General features: G+C 42.4%; 1 protein-coding gene across 2 annotated transcripts in view; it reads right to left on the bottom strand.

Moving 5' to 3' along the window:
* CSNK2A1 (casein kinase 2 alpha 1) overlaps positions 1 to 19,928 on the bottom strand; it is a 62,572-nt gene extending 42,644 nt beyond the window's left edge. The window contains exons 1-2 of one of the 2 annotated variants that reach the window (XM_008974711.5): positions 19,772 to 19,906; positions 4,042 to 4,158 (exon numbers count right to left, since the gene is read on the bottom strand). The gene's annotated coding sequence lies outside the window, so the exon portion shown is untranslated. Of the gene's footprint in view, positions 1 to 4,041; positions 4,159 to 19,771 lie in introns of both variants that reach the window. The other variant, XM_008974710.4, reaches the window with a different exon arrangement.
* Between the last annotated feature and the right edge of the window lie 429 nt (positions 19,929 to 20,357).

The raw sequence follows: 20,357 nt of genomic DNA on the forward strand, positions 1-20,357 counted from the left end.
GACTCCATCTCAAAAAAAAAAAAAAAAAAAAACTGTAGTAACTCAGAACAGAACAGTGGTTGCTAGAGATTAGGGGTGGGAGGCTAGGTATGTTACCAAGGGTAACATGCAGAAGGTGATATAACTGTTCTATGTCCCAGTTGTGATGGTAGTTACTTGAATCTATGTATGTATTAAAATTCATAGAACAGTATACACAAAAAGGAGTCAATTTTACTGTGTATTAATTTGAAAAAAAAATTTTTAAAAAGGAAAAAAATTCTATCACATTCTGTCTAAAAGAGATACATCTAGGCCGGGTGCAGCTGCTCACGCCTGTAATCCCAGCACTTTGGGAGGCTGAGGTGGGCAGATCACCTGAGGTCAGGAGCTCAAAACCACCCTGGCCAATACAGTGAAACCCATCTCTACTAAAAATACAAAAATGAGCTGGGTGTGGTGGTGCGTGCCTGTAGTCCCAGCTGCTCTTAGAGGCTGAGGCCGGGGAATCGCTTGAAACTCTCGAGAGGCGAAGGTTGTAGCAAGATAACGCCATTGCATTCCAGCCTGGGAGACAGAGGGAGACTCCTTCTCAAAAAAAAAAAAAAAATTAATAAACAAATAAATAAAAGAGATACATCTAGGCCAGGTGTGGTGGCTCACTTGAGGTAAGGAGTTTGAGACCAGCCTGGCCAACACAGCGAAACCTCATCTCTACTTAAAAACAACAACAACAACAAAACACAAAAATTAGCTGGGTGTGGTGGCGGATGCCTATAATCCCAGCTACTCAGGAGGCTGAGGCTGGAGAATCGCTTGAACCTAGGAGGTGGAGGTTGCAGTGAGCACTCCAGCATGGGTGACAGAGACTCCATCTCAAAAAAAAAAAAAAAAAAAAAAAAAAAAAGAGATACATCTAAAACATGGGGTATATATACACGATGTATACATGCACTGAAACATCACAATACATCCCATAAATATGTACAATTATGTATCAATTAGAAATTAAGAGCTGGGCACAGCTCAGGGGTCCCTGCACTTTGGGAGACTGAAGAGGAAAGATGGCTTGAGGCTGAGTTCGTGACCAGCCTGGGCAACACAGCAAGACTACCATCTCTACAGAAAAATTTAAAAGTTAGCTAAGTATGGTGCATGCACCTGTGTCCTAGCTACTCAGAAGGCTGAAGTAGGAGATCATGTGAACCTAGGAGTTTGAGGCTTCAGTGAGCTATGATCACAGTGTTGCACTCCAACCTGGCTGACAGACACTCTGCCTCAAAATCAATCAATCAATAAATTTTAAATAAAAAAAAACATAGGCTACAGACAGTTTGTTCATAAAAATACGATATTTCAAAACATGGGATACAATTAAAGCAGGACTTAGAAATTTATAAACTTAGGCCAGGTGTGGTTGCTCATGCCTGTAATCCCAGCACTTTGGGAGGCTGAGGTGAGTGGATTACTTGAATCTAGGAGTTCGAGACCAGCCTGGGCAACATGGCGAGACCTCGCCTCTATAAAAATAAAAATTAAAAAAATCGGCTGGGCACGGTGGCTCACGCCTGTAATCCCAGCACTTTGGGAGGCTGAGGCGGGTGGATCACGAGGTCAGAAGATCGAGACCACCCTGGCTAACATGGTGAAACCCCGTCTCTACTAAAAATACAAAAATTAGCCGGGCACGGTGGCGGGCGCCTGTAATCCCAGCTACTCAGGAGGCTGAGGCAAGAGAATGGCGTGAACCCGGGAGGCAGAGCTTGCAGTGAGCCGAGATCGTGCCACTGCACTCCAGCCTGGGCAACAGAGCGAGACTCCATCTCAAAAAAAAAAAAAATTAGGCTGTGCACAGTGGCTAATGCCTGTAATCCCAACACTTTGGGAGGCTGAGGCCAAGGTGGGAGGATTGCTTGAGCTCAGGAGTTTGGAGACCAGCCTAGGCAACATAGTGAGACCCTGTCTCTATTTTTTTAACTTAAAAATAAAACTATTAAAAAGAAAAAAAGAAAAAAAGCCAGGTGTGGTGGCATGCACCTGTAGTCCCACTATTCAGGAGTCTGAGATGGGAGGAACACTTGAGCCTAGGAGGTGGAGGCTGCAGTGAGCTGTGATTATGCCACTGCACTCCAGCCTGGGCGACATAGCAAGGCCCTGATTCGAAAATAAAAATTCATAAACTTGAACTTAGAAAAGTTCTAAAAATTAAGAACTTACACATATCTCAATAAATTTGAAAACAGAAGCCCAGAGAAACTAGAAGGAAAAAAACGGGAAAAGCAGCAATCAAAGAAATATGAAACAAAGAGGATCCACGATACCAATCGAGTCTTTAAAAAGGCTCGTGCTGAGCCCGTGGCTCATGCCTGTAATCCCAACACTTTGAAAGGCCGAGGCAAAGGATTGTCTGAGTCCAGGAGTTTGAGATCAGCCTGGGCAACAGAGTGCAACCCCCAATCTCTACAAAAATAATTTAAAAATTAGGCCAGGCATGGTGGCTCATGACTGTAATCCCAATACTTAGGAAGGCTGAAGCGGGAAGACTGCTTGAGCCCAGGAGTTTGAGACCAGCCTGGGCAATACAGTGAGACTCCATCTCAAAAAAATTGTTTTTAATAATAAAAACAATGGAAAAAATTAGCTGAGTCCCAGCTACTCAGGAGGCTAAGGCAGGAAGATCACTTGAGCCCAGGAGTCTGAGGCTGCAGTGAGCTATGATCATGTCACTGCACTCTAGCCAGGGCGACAGAGAAAGACCCTGCCTCTGCAGGTGGGGGGGAAGAAATTAAAAATGTAAGTGTGCTTGATTTAAGAAAAAAAAAAAGAAGGGCCAGGTGTGGTGGCTCACACCTGTAATCCCAGCACTTTGGGAGGCTGAAGCAGGCGGATCACGAGGTCAGGAGCTCAAGACCAGTCTGGCCAATATGGTGAAACCCCATCTCTACTAAAAATATAAAAAATTAGCTGGGTGTGGTGCCACACGCCTGTAGTCCCAGCAGGAGGATGAGGCAGGAGAATCGCTTGAACCCAGGAGGCAGAGGTTGCAGTGAGCTGAGATCATGCCACTGCACTCCAGCCTGGCGACAGTGAGACTCTGTCTCAAAAAAAGAAAGAAAGAAAGAAAGAATGAGAGAAAGAGAGAGAGACAGACAGACAGAGAGAGAGAGAGAGAGAATGAATATTAGGGTAAATGTCCAATATCAAGAATGGAAATGAGGGAGTGAGGGATGAATTAGGGTAAATGTCCAGTATCAAGAATGGAAATGATACATCACTACAGATCCTACAGATGGTAAAAAGATAAGACAATATCACGAACAACTTTGTGCCCACAAACTTGAAATTCCCAGAAGAAAAATAATTTATCAAAACTGATACAAGATCCCAGTCTGATTCTCAGGGAGAAAAAACAAAAACTGACATAAAAAATGAAAACCATAAATAGTCCCATAACCAATAAATTCAATCAGTATTGTTTCAACCTGTTCTATCCTAATGTCTTTGAACTGCACAGATTAACATTTTCAAAACATTTGTTTAAACTGACTGAACTTGCTTCCCACTCCTCTCCAGGTCTCTGTGCTTTTATACATTGATTATGCCTTCCAATAGTGCTTGCTAGGGGAAATCCTACTCACCCTTCAAGAATCAGCAAACTTTACATCCACTATGAAGCACACTATGAAGCATTCCCATCTTTCTCCAAAACAGGCCAAGTACCTCTTCTACAGGGCCAAAGCAACCCCATATACTCTCTGACATTGTCACACTGAATGTGTTTTGTTTACATACACCTCTCTCCTCAGATTATGAATTCAAGTACTTGGACTTTGATTTATTTCTCTTGGTGGATGCCCCGTGTTTCACCACACTGCCCAGGCTGGTCTCAAACTCCTGACCTCAGGTGATCCGACCGTTTCAGCCTCCCAAAGTGCTAGGGTTACAGGCATGAGCCACTGTGCCCAGCCTGTGGTTTTTAAAATGCTCCTCAGTCTTACCTATAAATGTTATTGCATCCATCCTTTTTAAACCAGGGGAAAAAGGTTTCCTACTATCACTTACCAAAGAGATGTGAAACTAGTCAGTATGGGTGAATGATGTTTCTTGGAGATTTTATGAGGTTCCACGCTGCATGATTTACCATGTGATGAGCACACTGCTTGACAAGCCTTGATAGAGCTACAAAAACAGTTCAGTACTCCGTTACTGAAAGGATCTTGGATTTAAAAGACATCATAAGGTTGCAGAAAGAATAAGTACACTAGAACCACTACAACCTACCTCTGATGTTGGATATGTTATTTAACCTATCTGATTAAAGTGAGAAAACTGCAAAATATAAGGATTATCACCCTTCCCCCACTCCCTTCTTTACTGCCATGGTGGCAGTTTACATAGGAGACAACCATCATCTCCGCAGGTGATCAATAACCAACAGCTAATAAGGTAGGTTGTCCTAAAACTGACAAAAATAGAATAGGCTGGAAGTAAGGGCAGTACAAACTGGTTGCCTTTCAATTCTGAAGATATTATGTGAATGCCTATGTCAGTCACTGATTCTTGGGATTTATCATTTTTGTGTGTGTAACAGGGTCTTGCTCTGTCACCCAGGGCGGGTGACTGCAGCCTTGACCTCCCAGGCTCAAGCAATCCTCCTCCTTCAGCTTCCTTAGTAGCTGGGACCATAGGCATACACTACTGTCCCCTGCTAATTAAATTTTTTCTTTTTTTTCTTTCTTTCTCTTGTTTTTTTTCTGAGATGAGGTCTTGTTATGCTACCCAGGCTGGTCTGGAAGTCCTAAGCTCAAGCAATCCTCCTACCTTGGCCTCCCAACGTGCTGGGATTATAGGCATGAGCCACCACGCCCAGCCAGATTTATCACTGTTAAACCAGCAAGTCCATGACCTAAGTAATGTCTTTCTCATTTTACAGAAGGCAAAACTGCATAACCTTCCCAATGTCAGAGGTAGTGATTGGAAAACATTCGTCTAGATTCACAGCCTATCCTTCTGTTCTACAGCAAGGGACTGTAAACTGGTGACCACAAACACAGCCAACCCCCATACCCATGGTTTCAGTTACCCGCAGTCAACTGCAGTCTGAAAATATTAAATGGAAAATTCCAGAAATAAATAATTCATAAGTTTTATTTTCCATGTTTGTTTTTAGAGACGAGGATTCACTCAGTCACCCAGGCTGGAGTGCAGTGGTGCAACCGTAGCTCACTGTAGCAGCCTCTACCTCCCATCTCAGCCTCCCTTGTAGCTGGGACCACGGGCATGCACCACCACTCCTGGCTATTTTTTTTTTTTTTTTCGTAAAGAAGGTTTCTCACTATGTTGCCCGGGCTAGTCTTGAACTCCTGGGCTCAAGCAATCCTCCCGCCTTACCCTCCCAAAGTGCTGGGATTACAGGCATGAGCCATTGCACCCAGCCATGTTTTAAACTGTACATGGTTCTGAGTAATGTGATGAAATCTTGCACCATCTAGTACTATCCAGCCCTGGATGTGAATCATCCCTTTGTCCAGCTGTATATGCCACCTGCTCATTAGTCACTTGGTAGCCTTCTTGGTTACTTGAATGTTGCAGTATTGCAGTGCTTGTCTTCAAGTTACCCTTATTTTACTTAAGAAATGCTCCAAAGTGCAAGAGTAGCGATGCTGAGAATCTGGAAATGCCAATGTGAAGCTGTAAAGTGCTTCCTTTAAGTAAAAAGGTGAAAGTTCTTGACTTAATATGGAAAAAAAAATCGTATGTGGAAATTGCTAAGATCTATGGTAAGAACAAATCTTCTATCAGTGATAATGTGAAGAGGGAAAAATAAATTCACATTTGTTTTGCTGTTGTACCTCAAACTGCAAAAGTTATGACCGCAGTATGTGATAAATGCTTAGTTAAAATGGAAAAGGCATTAAATTTGTGGGTAGAAGACATCAACAGAAAACTGTGTTCCAACTGATGATAATCAGGTTTGGTATTATCTGTGGTTTCAGGCATCCACTGGGGATCTTGGGATATATTTCCCACAGATGGCTGGGAACAGGACTACTCTGGGTGTATATCTCCTATTTGGCTCACATATTACTTTTAAAAATTGAGATAAAATCCATGTAACATAAAACTCATCATTTTAGGGTACAATCAGTACCCTAAAATGGTGTGTTTTCGTATATTCACAATGCTGCAGAACCACCATCACTATCTGATTCCAGAACACTTCATCGCCCCAAAAAGAAACCCAGTACCTCAGAGGATTAACTCCCAATAGCCTCTTCCTACAATCCTCTGGCAACCAATAATCTGCTTTCTGCCTTCATGTATTTGCCTATTATGGACATTTCACATAAATGGAATCATGCAATATGTGGCCTCTTTCACTTAGCAAAATGTCTACAAGTTTATCCACATTGTTGCAAGTATCGGTAGTTCATTTCCTTTTACAGCTAAATTCACTGTATAAATATATCACATTTTGGTTGTCCATTCACTGATTGACAGATATTTGGACTGTCTCCACTTTTTGGCTACTTATGAAATAATGTCACTAGGTGCATATGTGTACAAGTTTTTCACTTTTTTTTTTTTTTTTTTTTTTTTAGAGTCAGGACCTTGCTCTGTCACCCAGGCTGGAGTGCAATGGCATGATCATAGTTCACTTCACTGCAGCCTCACACTCCTGAGCTCAAGTGATCCTCCTACCTCAGTCTTCCAAGTAGCTGGGACTATGGGTGTGCGCCACCACACCCAGTTAATTTTCTGCATTTTTAGTAGAGACAGGGTTTCGCCATGTTGCCCAGGCTGGTCTCGAACTCCTGGATTCAAGCGATCATCCCATCTTAGCCTTCCAAAGTGTTGGGACTACAGTATGAGCCACAGTGCCCAGCCTTCACACTGTTTTTAAAAAGTAAATCAGGGGCCAGGCATAGTGGCTCACACCTGTAACCCCACCAGTTTGGGAGGCTGAGGCAGGCGGATTACCTGAGGTCAGGAGTTCGTGACAGCCTTGGCCAACATGATGAAACCCCATTTGTACTAAAAACACAAAATTAGCCAGGTGTGGTGGTGGGCACCTGTAATCTCAGCTACTTGGGAGCCTGAGACAGGAGAATCACTTGAACCTGGGAGGCAGAGGTTACAGTGAGCTGAGATCGCGCCATTGCACTCCAGCCTGGGTGAAAAGAGTGAAATTCCGTCTCAAAAAACAAAAAAAAAGGTATTAAGTTGAATTATGTATTAAAAATTTTCATAATTAATATTTTTCAAAGTGACAGTTACCAACACTAAAAAAAAATTTAACTTTCTATTTCTTAAAAGAAATAAAGCAGGAGGGAGGGCAGGTAGGTCTGTCTGTCTGGTAACAATGATTCTTCATTCCTGCACTGACAAAAACCTGCTGGATATGCTAAGCTGTGACTGTCCAACAACTGGCTCTTTTAAAAGACACCCAATGGAGATACCACACGTAAACCTGGACAACTCTTCATTTACCTTATTGACTCGACTCCTGAAGGCATTTAAGCAATCAATCCCTGGTTTATACTAAATACATAAATTTATAAATAATAAGATGGGGGAACTCTTATTTAGACTACACAAATTTTGGAACTGAAAATGCAGCTCAACAATGAGATCAGTGGCCATGAACTCTCTGGTAAAGTAGCATGTACATGTACATTTTTTTTTTGAAGAAAAAAATTATTACAGGCTCAGGAAATCTGTAAACTCCAGCAAAATTAATAATTCCTGAGTTAGACAAACAGAAACTCATCTAAGAAGGCTAACTTAGTGATTTACATAAATATTAAAAAATTAAACTGCTCAAACTAAGTATATGCCATTCTTTCCTGAAGGAAGACAAGAAGACAATGTATCCTAGGCTTCAGAGTATGAGACCCAAGCTTGATGAATGATTAACAAAATGTCAGCCTCAGAAAAGATACAGTAGCATTCAGAGTTAGTCAGGTAGAGATAACAGTTTTACAAAAGGGAACTTTACTTCTGCCTCACATTACTGCTTAGAAAATAAGAACTTGAATTTCTTCACTACTGTCCAACCTTAAATTGTTCACAGTCTTGTATTTTAAAGCATATCCTTTGAATCATGTGTCCAAAGAGAATTACTTGTGGGTCAGAGAGGTACCTTAAAATGGCTTTAAAAACTTAAAACCAAGATTATTTTCAGATTGTTTACCCCCTTGAATCTTAAAACTGTTCAGATATCCAATTACTGAGCTTTCTAAATTAGTGCTCCCAGTTTTTTTAAACTTTTAACTTTTTTTTTTTTTGAGATGGAGTCTCGCTCTGTCGCCAGGCCTGGAGTGCAGTGGCACGCTCTCGGCTCACTGCAACCTCCGCCTCCTGGGTTCAAGCGATTCCCCGCCTCAGCCTCCTGGGTATCTGGACTACAGGCAAGCGCCACCACGCCCGGCTAATTTTTTTTTTTTTTTTTTCATATTTTAGTAGAGACAGGGTTTCACCATGTTGGCCAGGATGGTCTTGAACTCCTGATCTTGTGATCTGCCTGCCTCGGCCTCCCAAAGTGCTGGGATTACAGGCGTGAGCCACTGCTCCCAGTCTTTTTTACAGTCAAGACAGAAAATAATATTTGTATGGCACAATGGGGTAAATGATCAAGACTGCTCTGGATCTGAGGTCATTGGTTTGGATGCTGTATCCAAACTACATTCTGCATGAATGGCCAGAGGTGTGAGGGGACCAGTATCTCAACACATCTGTAATGCACCCTAACACAATACACTGGTTGAGAAATTCTAGTTTAAATAACTTGTGGAGATCACGACCTGAATAGTCAAAATCCATGCAGCAGGTTGAGAAAACTATTTCACAATTCCCCTTATTTCAAGAGATACGCAATCACCTTTTGCAGCTTTCAAGTACAGACCAGATGTACTAACAGGCAACCATTTCGTCTGAAAGATCATCTATTTGGAGGTCACTGACACAAAAAAACAAAAACAACAAAGACAAAACAAGCCTCCTTACCCTAGCTCAGAAGGATAAGCCAAAAGAAAACAGGTTAACGGTAAAAATGTATGATTAAATGAAGTTATTGTTTTTTTCCTCCACTTCATATTGATTCTCTTTTCCCATGTCAATTTAAGGTGGTAACCATGGCCAACAACATTCTCTCTCACCTATCATACTAATGCCATATAAGTGGTAGTGTTTTTGTTTTTTCAAGTGGGGAAATATATACAGCTCAAAAAAACAAAAAAAAATCTAGCAACTAACTCCTTGGCAGTTCCCTTGACTCTCTGACCTTCAAGTCCCAAGGTTCTAAGTATACAATGAATAAGAAAACTACCTGTTCAAACCCAACAGAATATGTTTTTTTCTGGTTTGATTAAGGCTTCGAATTTGGAACATAAATACTCTCAGTAATACTTAGTAATTCATGAAGTTACTGCTTGTGTAAACTTGCAGAATATTTAACTTTAGGAGATTATAAATCCTAACATGCCCCTAGGGGCCTTCTGCTTTTATTCCTACATACAAAACATACAACATGTTTGTTTTTAAAAACAATGCACATAGGCCAGGTGTGGTGGCACACACCTGTAGTCCCAGCTACTTGGGAGGCTGAGGCAGAAGCATCACTTGAACCCAGGAGGCAGAGGTTGCAGTGAGCCGAGATCATGTCACTGCACTCCAGCCTGGGTGACAGAGCGAGACGCTGTCTCAAAATAAATACATACATACATACAAAAAAATTAAACCAATACATGGAAGTATTACTTCCATAAAACAAACCAGGAAGTACAGTACAACAGAAAACATTAGCATTTGGGCCTTTTGTGTGAATTACATTTCTCCACCTTCAACCCAAAAAAGGGATCTGAGTGTCAATGTGACATAAATGACATAGCCACAGTGTGAGGTCTTCCAATGAAGGGAGGTATTAGAAGAAAATCCAAGCAGTTTGATTTGGATTAATAGTTCTACCCCAAACACCTAAGAGAAATCGGAACTCCAGTACTGTTTCTTATAATATAGTCATCATCTATACATCTTTTTACCATGCCATATAAGCAAAATAAAGTCACAATGTGAAACTTTACTCCACTGGCTATTACCCTCTGGAACCAAAAGATGGAAAACTTCATTTGGGATATACAGTAATCTAAAGAAAAATTCAGCACTTATGAATGTAATAACTACTGTTACCATTTGAATGCCTCTTACAAACCAGGCACAGTATCAGATGCATATTCTGATTTTAGAAATAAACAGATTCAGAGGTTAAATAATCTGCCAAAAACAACAGGATTACTAAGTGGTGGAAGCCAGATCTGTTTAGGATCCAAAGCCTAAATAGGTTCTTTTCACTAAATTTAATACTATTTCCTTAGTTCTCCAAACTGATTTATTAACAGCCTATCCAAAACACTATAATAAAATGAACTGCTTTAAATTTGGAGGCAAGGTGGGGGTGGGATACTGAGTTTCAATAATCAGGGTTCTTCATTATTCTTTTACCTGAATGGGCTGGCCACCAGGCCACAATTGTATAAAAATCAGATTTTAAACGATGGAAAAGCTTTTCTGTGTGGCTGCTGAAGGGAGAAAGGAAGACAACTGAGACATGCCCCACCATGCTGGCTGGGGGCTGGTGACAACTGTGGGCCTCAGCATTGGACTCCAGATGCAACAAAGCCTAAAGTTTTGAATACGTATGAAGGTCAATGTGATGTTTTCCAAAAACAGTCATAAAAGATGGCTGCGAAAAATCCCCTAGTATAACAACTGTATGTAACAAGAGCATATAGGTAGCTGCAGATGAATGCTCAGGTCCTTAGCTGTGGTGTTTAAAAATTCTTCAGACCAGGCTGGGTGCAGTGGCTCACGCCTGCAATCCCAGCAATTTGGGAGGCCGAGATGGGTGGATTGCCTGAGCTCAGGTGTTAGAGATCAGCCTGGGAAACACAGTGAAACCCCATCTCTACTAAAATACAAAAAAAAAAAAAAAAAAAAAAAAGCCAGGCGTGGCAGCGTGCGCCTGTAGTCGCGGCTACTTGGGAGGCTGAGGCAGGAGAATTGCTTGAACCCGGGAGGTGGAGGTTGCAGTGATCCAAGGTCGTGCCACTGCACTCCAGCCTGGCAACAGAGTGAGATGCTATCTCCCAAAAAAAAAAAAAAAAAAAAAAATTTCTTCGGACCAGTGTGGTAGCTCATGAGTGTAATCTCAGCACTTTGGGAGGCTGAGTTAAGAGGACTGCTTGAGCCCAGGAGTTTGAGACCAGCCTGGGCAACATGGTGAGACCTTGTCTCTACAAAAAAAATTAACAACTACCCACAAAGAAAACCCTAGCTCAAGATGGCTTCACTGGAAGGAAAAATGAACTGGTCAGGAAGACAGACAAATAGAAGCAAATAATGAAAGCATTTTATTTGACATTGATAACCTTCTCACAATAAATTATGTGGCAAAATACATGTTTGAATACTTAATTGCTAGGCAATAGTCTATTTTCATTTTTTCACAAAAGGTAGACAACTCCAAAGCAGATGGCCATTTGTAGCCATTCTATATAATCATAAATACACAAAACACTGGCCAGGCGCGGTGGCTCACGCCTGTAACTCCAGCACTTTGGGAGGCTGAGGTGGGTGGGTCACCTGAGGTCAGGAGTTTGAGACCAGCGTGGCCAACATGGCGACACCCCGCCTCTACTAAAAATACAAAAATTAGCCCAGTGGGGTGGCATGCGCCTGTAATCCCAGTTACTTAGGAGGCTGAGAGAGGAGAATCACTTGAACCCAGGAGGCAGAGATTGCACCACTGCACTCCAGCTTGGGCGACAGAGCAAGACTCCATCTCAAAAAAAAAAAAAAAAAAGTTTTAAAGTGCCGATAAATACAAGTTCCTGGTCTGCCTACAGTTTATCACTTAATAATACAAAGCAAACAAGAAAGCAAGTTAGTGGATTACCTGAGAGAGCAAGACATAGAGAAGATGTTAATGCAGGGAGCTGGCCTTCTCCAAACATATCCCTAACACACAATATTCAAGCAATTCCCAAACTGTGATCAGAGAACCACTGGGAGTAAGACCTCTGATCTATATTCACAAGTCTATAGGTGAGCAAAGGTAGACCTTTTCCTGAGTCTGAGATGGGAATATTACCTTCTCTATCTAGAAGCAAAAAGAATCCTAGACTCACCAGGACTAGATAATAGACACTGTACACGAGTAATTGAGGTAATCTACACTGGGCGTGACTTACATACTGATCCACCCCTAGGCAGCAATTCATACCTCACCCACCCAACAGGCTACATTAGAAACAGGAAGTACAGGTCAAAAGTCTCATTAAAAAAATAAGAACTCTTGGCAGCAGAAAATGAAAATAAAGAATGAAGAATGACAGCACTGGCAATAAACACATTCTTTTCTCCGAAAGGGAAGGGACAGAACTAATGTTGGGCACCTATATGCCAGACGTTTTATAAATTTTCTCCTTTAATCCTCAATAATCCTGAGATAATACTAGCTAGTACTCTAGTTATTAATCCTCACAAAAATCCCGAGGTAGGTACTACTAATTCCCATGTTACAGGGGAAGAAACCAAAAGTTAGTAAGTTGCCCAAGGTAGTTGTTATCCGAACTGTAGAGACAAGAACTCCCAGACTTGAAGAGGTTAAGTAAACTTCCCCAAACTCAAAGTGGGAGTTCTTTCCCACTAACCTATTGCCTTCCCCTCCCTACCCGCAATCTCAATTAATTCTCTCTTCTACCCCCTTCTCATTTCTGCAGCTGTTTCAAAAACTACACCTAAGATACAAAGCAAATAGGAGTTATTATAAGAAAACACCTCCAAAATCTACTAAGTTGTGGTATGATATGCCTGTTATTAGAAAATGTCACTCAATTTTGAGCTTGGAGGGCAGTGACAGTTTGGAGATCTTTAGCACAATGCCTGCCAGAAACGTGGCAGGTGCTCAGGATCTGCTGAATGAACAACATCTTCTGAGTGGTTATGAATTCAATAACCCAAAATGACCATCTCGTATTTCTGGATATGACATGATACCATTTTTTGGAAAATAATTTACCCATTCATTTTAAACAGGGTAGCTTTCTTAAAATGTATAGAACATTGATGAGATAGCTAAACTGAGAAATGCCCATTAAAGCATTAGTCATAACTTCAGGAAAATTCCAAATGTTCACTTTTCCAAGCAAATTAAAATGTTTCAGCTAATAAAAACCTGTCAGAAAAACCCACAAGACAAGAAAGTATAAAAAGAAAAGAGCAGCCAATATAAGGGCATTTAAGATGTCACACATAAAAAATTATAAAACATTAATCTAACTTGTACCTTGGTATTTAACCCTAAAACTGTCACCTCAGATAACACAATATTTTCTATGCAAGAAAACATTATCACCACGAATGTAAAGAAGCTTGCCGACCATAGCAACTGTTGCTACGTAGGGTTTTTTAATGTCTAAGACTGAAAGACAGAATTTGTAGAAACCAGTTAAAATGCCACTCTTAGCAGTATCTTGTGATACTGTGAATGCTTTCACCTTAAACTTTTTAAAAGACTCAATCTTTGACTTCTACATGTGAAAAAAAAAAGTACATCTGGGAGCACTCAACGTTAAGAAAACTATCAATTGTCTATAACCCAATGAAAATACATCCTTTGTTACAATGACAGCAGCTACTTTTCCTTAATAATCCTAGAGGAATTTCTTCATTTGAAAAGCTGGCTGGCCTACATTTCTCTATAAACTAAATGACATGCTACTTTCGAAATTATCCATCTCAGAAGTTCAAAGAAATTCAGGTATAAGAACACATTAATACTCTCATGAAACAAACCTTATCCAGGTTACCCACAAATTGTGACAGATCAAAACCCAGTTTCTCATTTCAAATCAAGTATCACATTATTTATTACCTTAAAATACTAAGCCCTTACCTAATTCAATGGCAAATCATATTGGTTTTCAGTTTCTGAACTTGTACAAATCATACTGTAATATTTATGCAAAAGTTGTCATATAGTTGAATATTATAGACAGTTAACATCTTTTTTTTTTTTTTTTTTTTTGAGACGGAGTCTCGCTCTGTCCCCCAGGCTGGAGTGCAGTGGCGTGATCTTGACTCACTGCAACCAACCTCCGTCTCCCAGGTTCAAGTGATTCTCAGCCTCCTGAGTAGCTGGGACCACAGGCACGCGCCACCACACTCAGCTAATTTTAGTAGAGATGGGGTTTTACCATGTTGGCCAGGCTGGTCTTGAACTCCTGACCTCAAGTCATCTGCCCACCTCAGCCTCTCAAAGAACTGGGATTACAGGTGTGAGCCACCATGCCCTGCCAACAGTAGAAAAGGGTACTCAGGGAACATAGCTCAAAAGTCATGATTCTCTATTGGCTGGACCAGGATTCTAGACTAGCTCTAGGGCTGAGATATCTTAGTAGACCAGTTAACATTCATGTGGCCCAATTTCCCTTACTCTAAACCCAAAGTCAAACATAATCTCTAAAGTCTTTCATACCCTGAAATGCTAATCTTGTAATCAATCATCTTTCTATTCAGGTAATAACTCAAAAGAAATGGTCTCACTTCCTTCATCCTCTGACTAAAGTTTAGTTTAGTTAGTCCACATTTTATGAATCCAATTAATAGGATACTTTAAAGAACAAAAAGAAAAGACTTTTCTTAAAAGCTAGAAACTCCATTCTGTAGTGATGATTCCCAGATCTGACTCTTAAACTCAACAACCTCAACAGACAATGACAGGGAGAAAAGATCTTACAACTTTGAGCTGAGCTGGGGTGGGGTGGGAGGTGTGAGAGAACAGAGAGACAGTTACAAATTCACAAAAATGTATCACCCATTTCCATCTCCTCTAAAAAAATATGAAATAAGCCTTAAAAGGCTGTCATAGAAACCCATTATTAAGCCAATAAAAACTAATGAAGAAATTATGTCATTTATCCAAGATATGGAAGAACCACCTATTTACAGAAATCCTACCAATGTCCTAGATCTTCAGAAACTACATTTCACTAAGCTGATCATCAAGCCCCTTCAAATTGCATCTAAGGACAATAATAATATTCAAACATCAAGAAACAGGCACAGGTTCCACTCAACACCACTATTCCGTGGAGTCTTCCAGGACTAAATCGTTTTATAGAATCTTTGCTATCTTTGTTCTCTAGAAAATGATATCCCAAAGACTCTGAAATAAAACCAGCAAAACCCCTGTATGTTTTCCATTGTGTCATAACAAATTATCACAAACAAAACAACACAAATGGATTATCTTACAGAAGTCAGTGGGCTTGACTAGGTCTCACAAGGGCTAAATGAGGGTATCCAGTGGGTGGGTTCCCTGCTGGAAACTCTGGGGAAAATTTGCTTCCACATTCATTCAAGCTATTGGCTGAATTTAGTTCCTTGCAGCTGTAGGACTGAGTTCCCACTTCCTTGCTGGTTGTCAGCTGGGACTGGCCTCTCCTACTAGAGGCTGCCTGCATTCCCCGTCTCACATTTTCAATCTGGTCCCCTCCAGTAATGGCAGGCTGAGTCCTTCTCATGCTTCAAATTTGACTTCCCCTTCTGCCTCATCTCTGACACCAGCCAGAAAAAGTTCTCTGCTTTTAAGTGCTTATGTGAGTAGAATAAACCCACCCAGAAAATCCAAGATAATCTACCTAAGATCCTTAACTTTAATTAAATCTACTTAACATATTCATGTTCCAGGGTTTATAGTACGGAAATCGTAGGGGAGCCATTCTGCTTACCGCAGTCTGCCTTCTGGTTTCCAAGGATTCATCTCTCTCTCAAATGCAAAATACATCCATCCCATCCCAAGGTCCCAAAGGTTTCCCATCTAAAGCTTATCATTTCAAAAGTCCCAAATCTCATTCACCTATTCAGGTGTGGATGAGGTTCTGGGGACAAAACAGTAAGTCCAATTCCTGGGGCACAATTCCTAAAGAAACAAGTTCTCTACTCCCAACATACCACTGTGAGACACGTACAGAATAACAGTTACAGACATTCCAGTTCAAATGGGCAAAATGTAAAAGAAAACAGAGCCTCCGGTCCAAAGCAGTTTCAAAATCTAGGGAATCTCCACTCCATTTCAAAGCCTGGGAAAAATCCTCTCCAGCTTTTAGCTCCACCCCTCTGGGCTCTCCTATCTCCGTCTGAGTCACCCTGCTTCTTTTATGAAAAGCAACACATTCACATGTGAGTAGTTTTATCAGCCTGCTTCCTATCAGTAGAATTTGGGGGGTCCAACAGCCCTATTACTTTCTGTCTCTTTCAATCCAAACTAGAATTGTTTATGTTGGCATAAAATTCTCAAGAACCTAATGGGCTGTGGAAGTATTCCACACGGGTTCACTCCATTAAAGTTCACATTCACAAATAAACCAGGCTGCACATTTAATACTTTGCTTGGAAATCTCAGCTAAATATACAAGTTCATCACTTGCAAATCTGGCTTTCCATATAACCATAGGATACAATTCTGCTAAACTTAGTTGCTACTATGTAACAAGGATCCCCTTTCTGCCAGTTTCCAATAAGAAAGACCTCACTTCTGTCTGGGCCCTCACTAGCAGTCATTAACATCCATATTGCTACTAAAAGGATGTCCTAGGCCTTTTCTTTTTTGACAGGGTCTCACTCTGCCACCCAGGCTGGAGTGCAGTGGTGCCATTACCGCTCACTGCAGCCTTGACTTCCTGGGCTCAAGCGATCCTCCTGTGTTCTAGGCCTTTTCTATCATGCCCCTCAAAACAATTCTAACCTTTATCTACTGCCACTTTCATTTTTAGGTCATAGTACCCCACTCCTGGTACCAAAATCTATACTAGTGTTCTACTGCTGCCATAACAAATTACCACAAATGTAGTGGCTAAAAATAACACAAATTTGTTATCTCACAGTTATTGTAGGTCAGAAGTTGGGTGGGCTTGGCTAGCTAGGTCTTCTGCTTAGGGTCTCACAAGGCCAAAAATCAAGGTGTCTCAAGGTTGCATTCCTTGGTGGAAACTGGGAAATTCACTTCCAAGCTCAATCAGGTTGTTGACCAAATTCAGGTTCCTTCTGGTTGCACGACTGAGGTCCCCATTTCTTTCTGGTTGTCAGCCAGGGACTGGTCTTTGCCACTAGAGGCTGCCCACATTCCTTCTGATAAACTTTCCATGTGGTCCTCTCTAGCAAAGGCAAATGGAGTCCTTCTCATGCTTCAAATCTCTGATTTCCTTTTCTGCCCATTTCTCTGACCCCAGTTGGAGAAAGTTCTCTGCTTTTAAGGACTTAAGTGACTAGATTCGGCCCACCCAGAAAATCCAGGATAATTTTTCTATTTTAAGATTCTTAACCTTAATTACACCTGCCAAGTTCCTTTTGCCATGTAACACAGGATAGCTACAGATTCTGGGGATCAAGGTATGGCACCTTGGGAAGAGGGAGATGTAATTCTGCCTACTACAAATCCAAGTCCTATGGAAGGGTTTAAACTCACTTCCTAAAGAAAATCATCCCTTTCTTTAACAGAGTGTGAAGTAAAGATGTATATATTTCACTTATGTGAAGTAAAGTATATATACATACGTCTTTACTTATGTGACACAAAGATGTATGTTCAGAGATAGAGACAATAGTAAAAACAAGGACTCACTCTGGATGAGTGAGTAGGAAAAGGAACTAAACGCGCAGTATGGAAAAGGAGTTGCCACCTGTTTCATCCTCAAATTGCAAGGCACTTCACCCATAACTACTTAGAAACTAACCCATGCTCCTACTTAAATGTGTATTTCTCTTCTCTGTATTCCACAAAAAAGTACATAACTAGGCTTTTTTTATTTTTAAAGAAAAGTCACCTCACGGGGACCTAACTTTATAATCAGTTGATTAATCTATCTAAGCAAATTTCCAATCTTGCATTCTTTCTTCAAGTCATACACCCTCCCCCAATAGCAAACCAAAGCCAAGTATTTCAAAGTCACAGAAGGACAAAAACATGCCCTGCTAAGACTGCAGGTGAACTTTTGAGAATACCACGGAGGAGAACTAGTATTGGTACTGGACTTTCAGCCCCAGGTCCACCAAGCCAGTAAAGCCAAATGACTTACAACAAAACCCTACAACAACTACAAAGATACTACTCTAAAGCCCTGTCTACAGTCAAATTCTTGACTATAAATTTTACTTAGAACAGAAGAGCCCCAAATATACCAGCTAGTCCCTTTACAGTGACAGGTAAAAGCTACTTACTACACTTACTAACCTGCCAGACACTGTAGTAAGCACTTGACACAAATTGTCTTATTTACTCTTCTCCATAAACTCACAAGCTAGAAAATACCATCATCCCCCTTTTACAGACGGGAAAACTGAGGCTTAGAGAGTTTAGGTCACACAGCTAAGTAGCAATGGCCCTGATATTTGAGAACCTAGGCAGTCTGGTTTTTAACCACTGGGCCTACACTGCACTCCTCAGATGGAATGAAGTCTCCAATTCTTGGAAAAATCTTCCCTTCTTAGTTTTCTTTTCTTTTTTCTTTTTGAGGCGGAGTCTCGCTCTGTCGCCCAGGCTGGAGTGCAGTGGCGGATCTCAGCTCACTGCCACCTCCGCCTCCCAGGTTCAAGCGATTCTCCTGCCTTAGCCTCCCGAGTAGCTGGGATTACAGGCGCGCGCCACCAAGCCCGGCTGATATTTGCATTTTTAGTAGAGACGAGGTTTCACCGTGTTGGTCAGGCTGGTCTCGAACTCCTGACCTCGTGATCCACCCGCCTCGGCCTCCCAGAGTGCTGGGATTACAGGCGTGAGCCACACGCCCGGCCTCTCTTTTTAGTTTTCATTTCCTCTCCCCATGTCCCATTCTCGTAGAATTAAAACAGCTGAAAAGTAATCAAGTCTTCCCAAATAATTTGCCACCTTCTTTTCAGAACTCTTTCCTCCACACAAAGCAATAGCCAAGATGCAACTTCTCCTGACCCTGACTCTGCTTCCCCAAAACAAACTACAGAAGCTCCACCCATCACCTGCTTAATCTAGCAATGTTCCAACACTGCAAAAAACACACAACGAAAAACAAAATTGAAAAGTCCTACTCTTTGAAAAGGTCACCAACATATGTATACTCTTAGCCAAGCTTTCTCTCCATACCTCTTCTTCTATCCAGGCTCCTAACTAGTCCTTAACTCCAACTCCAGACGTTCTGCCCCACGTCTTGGTCCCTTCCCCCTTTCTCCCCAGCAACCCCGCCTGGGGTTCTCTCCACCTCGCACCCACTCTGCAGGTGGGAAGCTCAGCCCCGCCCAGAGGGACCCTAAGAAGGCCCCTACTCCAGCTGCCCAGTTCCGCGGGAGGGTTCACTGCACACTACCCAGCAGGCACCACTCCCTCCGCACCCTCCCCCAGCACCCCCCTGCGGCCCCACCCCTCAAGTTCCCTTCCCCCTCTGACGACCCCCTCCTCCAAGTTGTCCCCTAGTCCCCACCCAGTTCAGTCCTCTCCTCTGCAATAAGCTGGACTCCGGCAGCCGGTTCCCACCCTCACATCGGCCTCTGCCCCCAAACCTCGCCCTCCGCCCTGGGGGGGTGGCCCTGGGCCTCCCCGATGGGCTGCAGGGGCCTCGCTTGGTTTATGTGTGAAGGTGGGGGCAGGGGAAGGCGACGGGCCGCTCGGGAGTCTGCTGGAAGCGTGAGGGTCGGCCGCGCTCCGCTGCCCTATCCTGGGCCCACCCCACCCGCCAACGACCTCGCCTGGCTGCTCCCTAGGTACCTGTGGTGGAAGCGGCAGCGGCGGTGGCCGCTCTCCCCTCTGCTCACACAGACAATATGGCGGCGATGGAGGAGGAGACACACGGCTCGGCCGCCAGCCGCAGGGACCAGAGCGAGGCTGCAGCCGCTGCTGCCGGAAGCGGAAACCCCCTCCTACCAGGAGGCGGGGCGAGACAGCTTCCGACTCCGCCCCCAGAGGAATCTCTCTGAATGCGGCCATGCTGGGATGTCCTATTGTAACCTTAGGGATTCAGTTCTGGCCTAGGGTGCAAAATGGAAGGAATTCCAAACGCAAAGCAGAATAAGGAGACTTGCAATAGTTAAGCGCATTTTATTTCAATAGTGTTAACAAGTGACAACAGAGAGAACACGAACCTCCCATTAGGTGAACAGTTGGTTTGACCCAAGTTAAGATGGCGGTACCCAGGTTTCCCACACTTCACCCAGCTGGCCCCCCTTTCTTGAAAAGAACCATGCGCGACCTGCAGAGCTGTAGAGCCAAGCATTCTGGGAGCTGAAGTCTCTTTTGCTCTGACCCCTCGTTTTAAATTAGGATTTCAGCAACACTTTCTATTCAAACTTGGAGT

This window comes from Pan paniscus, chromosome 21 (genome assembly GCF_029289425.2).
Source record: "Pan paniscus chromosome 21, NHGRI_mPanPan1-v2.0_pri, whole genome shotgun sequence".
NCBI lineage: Eukaryota > Metazoa > Chordata > Mammalia > Primates > Hominidae > Pan > Pan paniscus.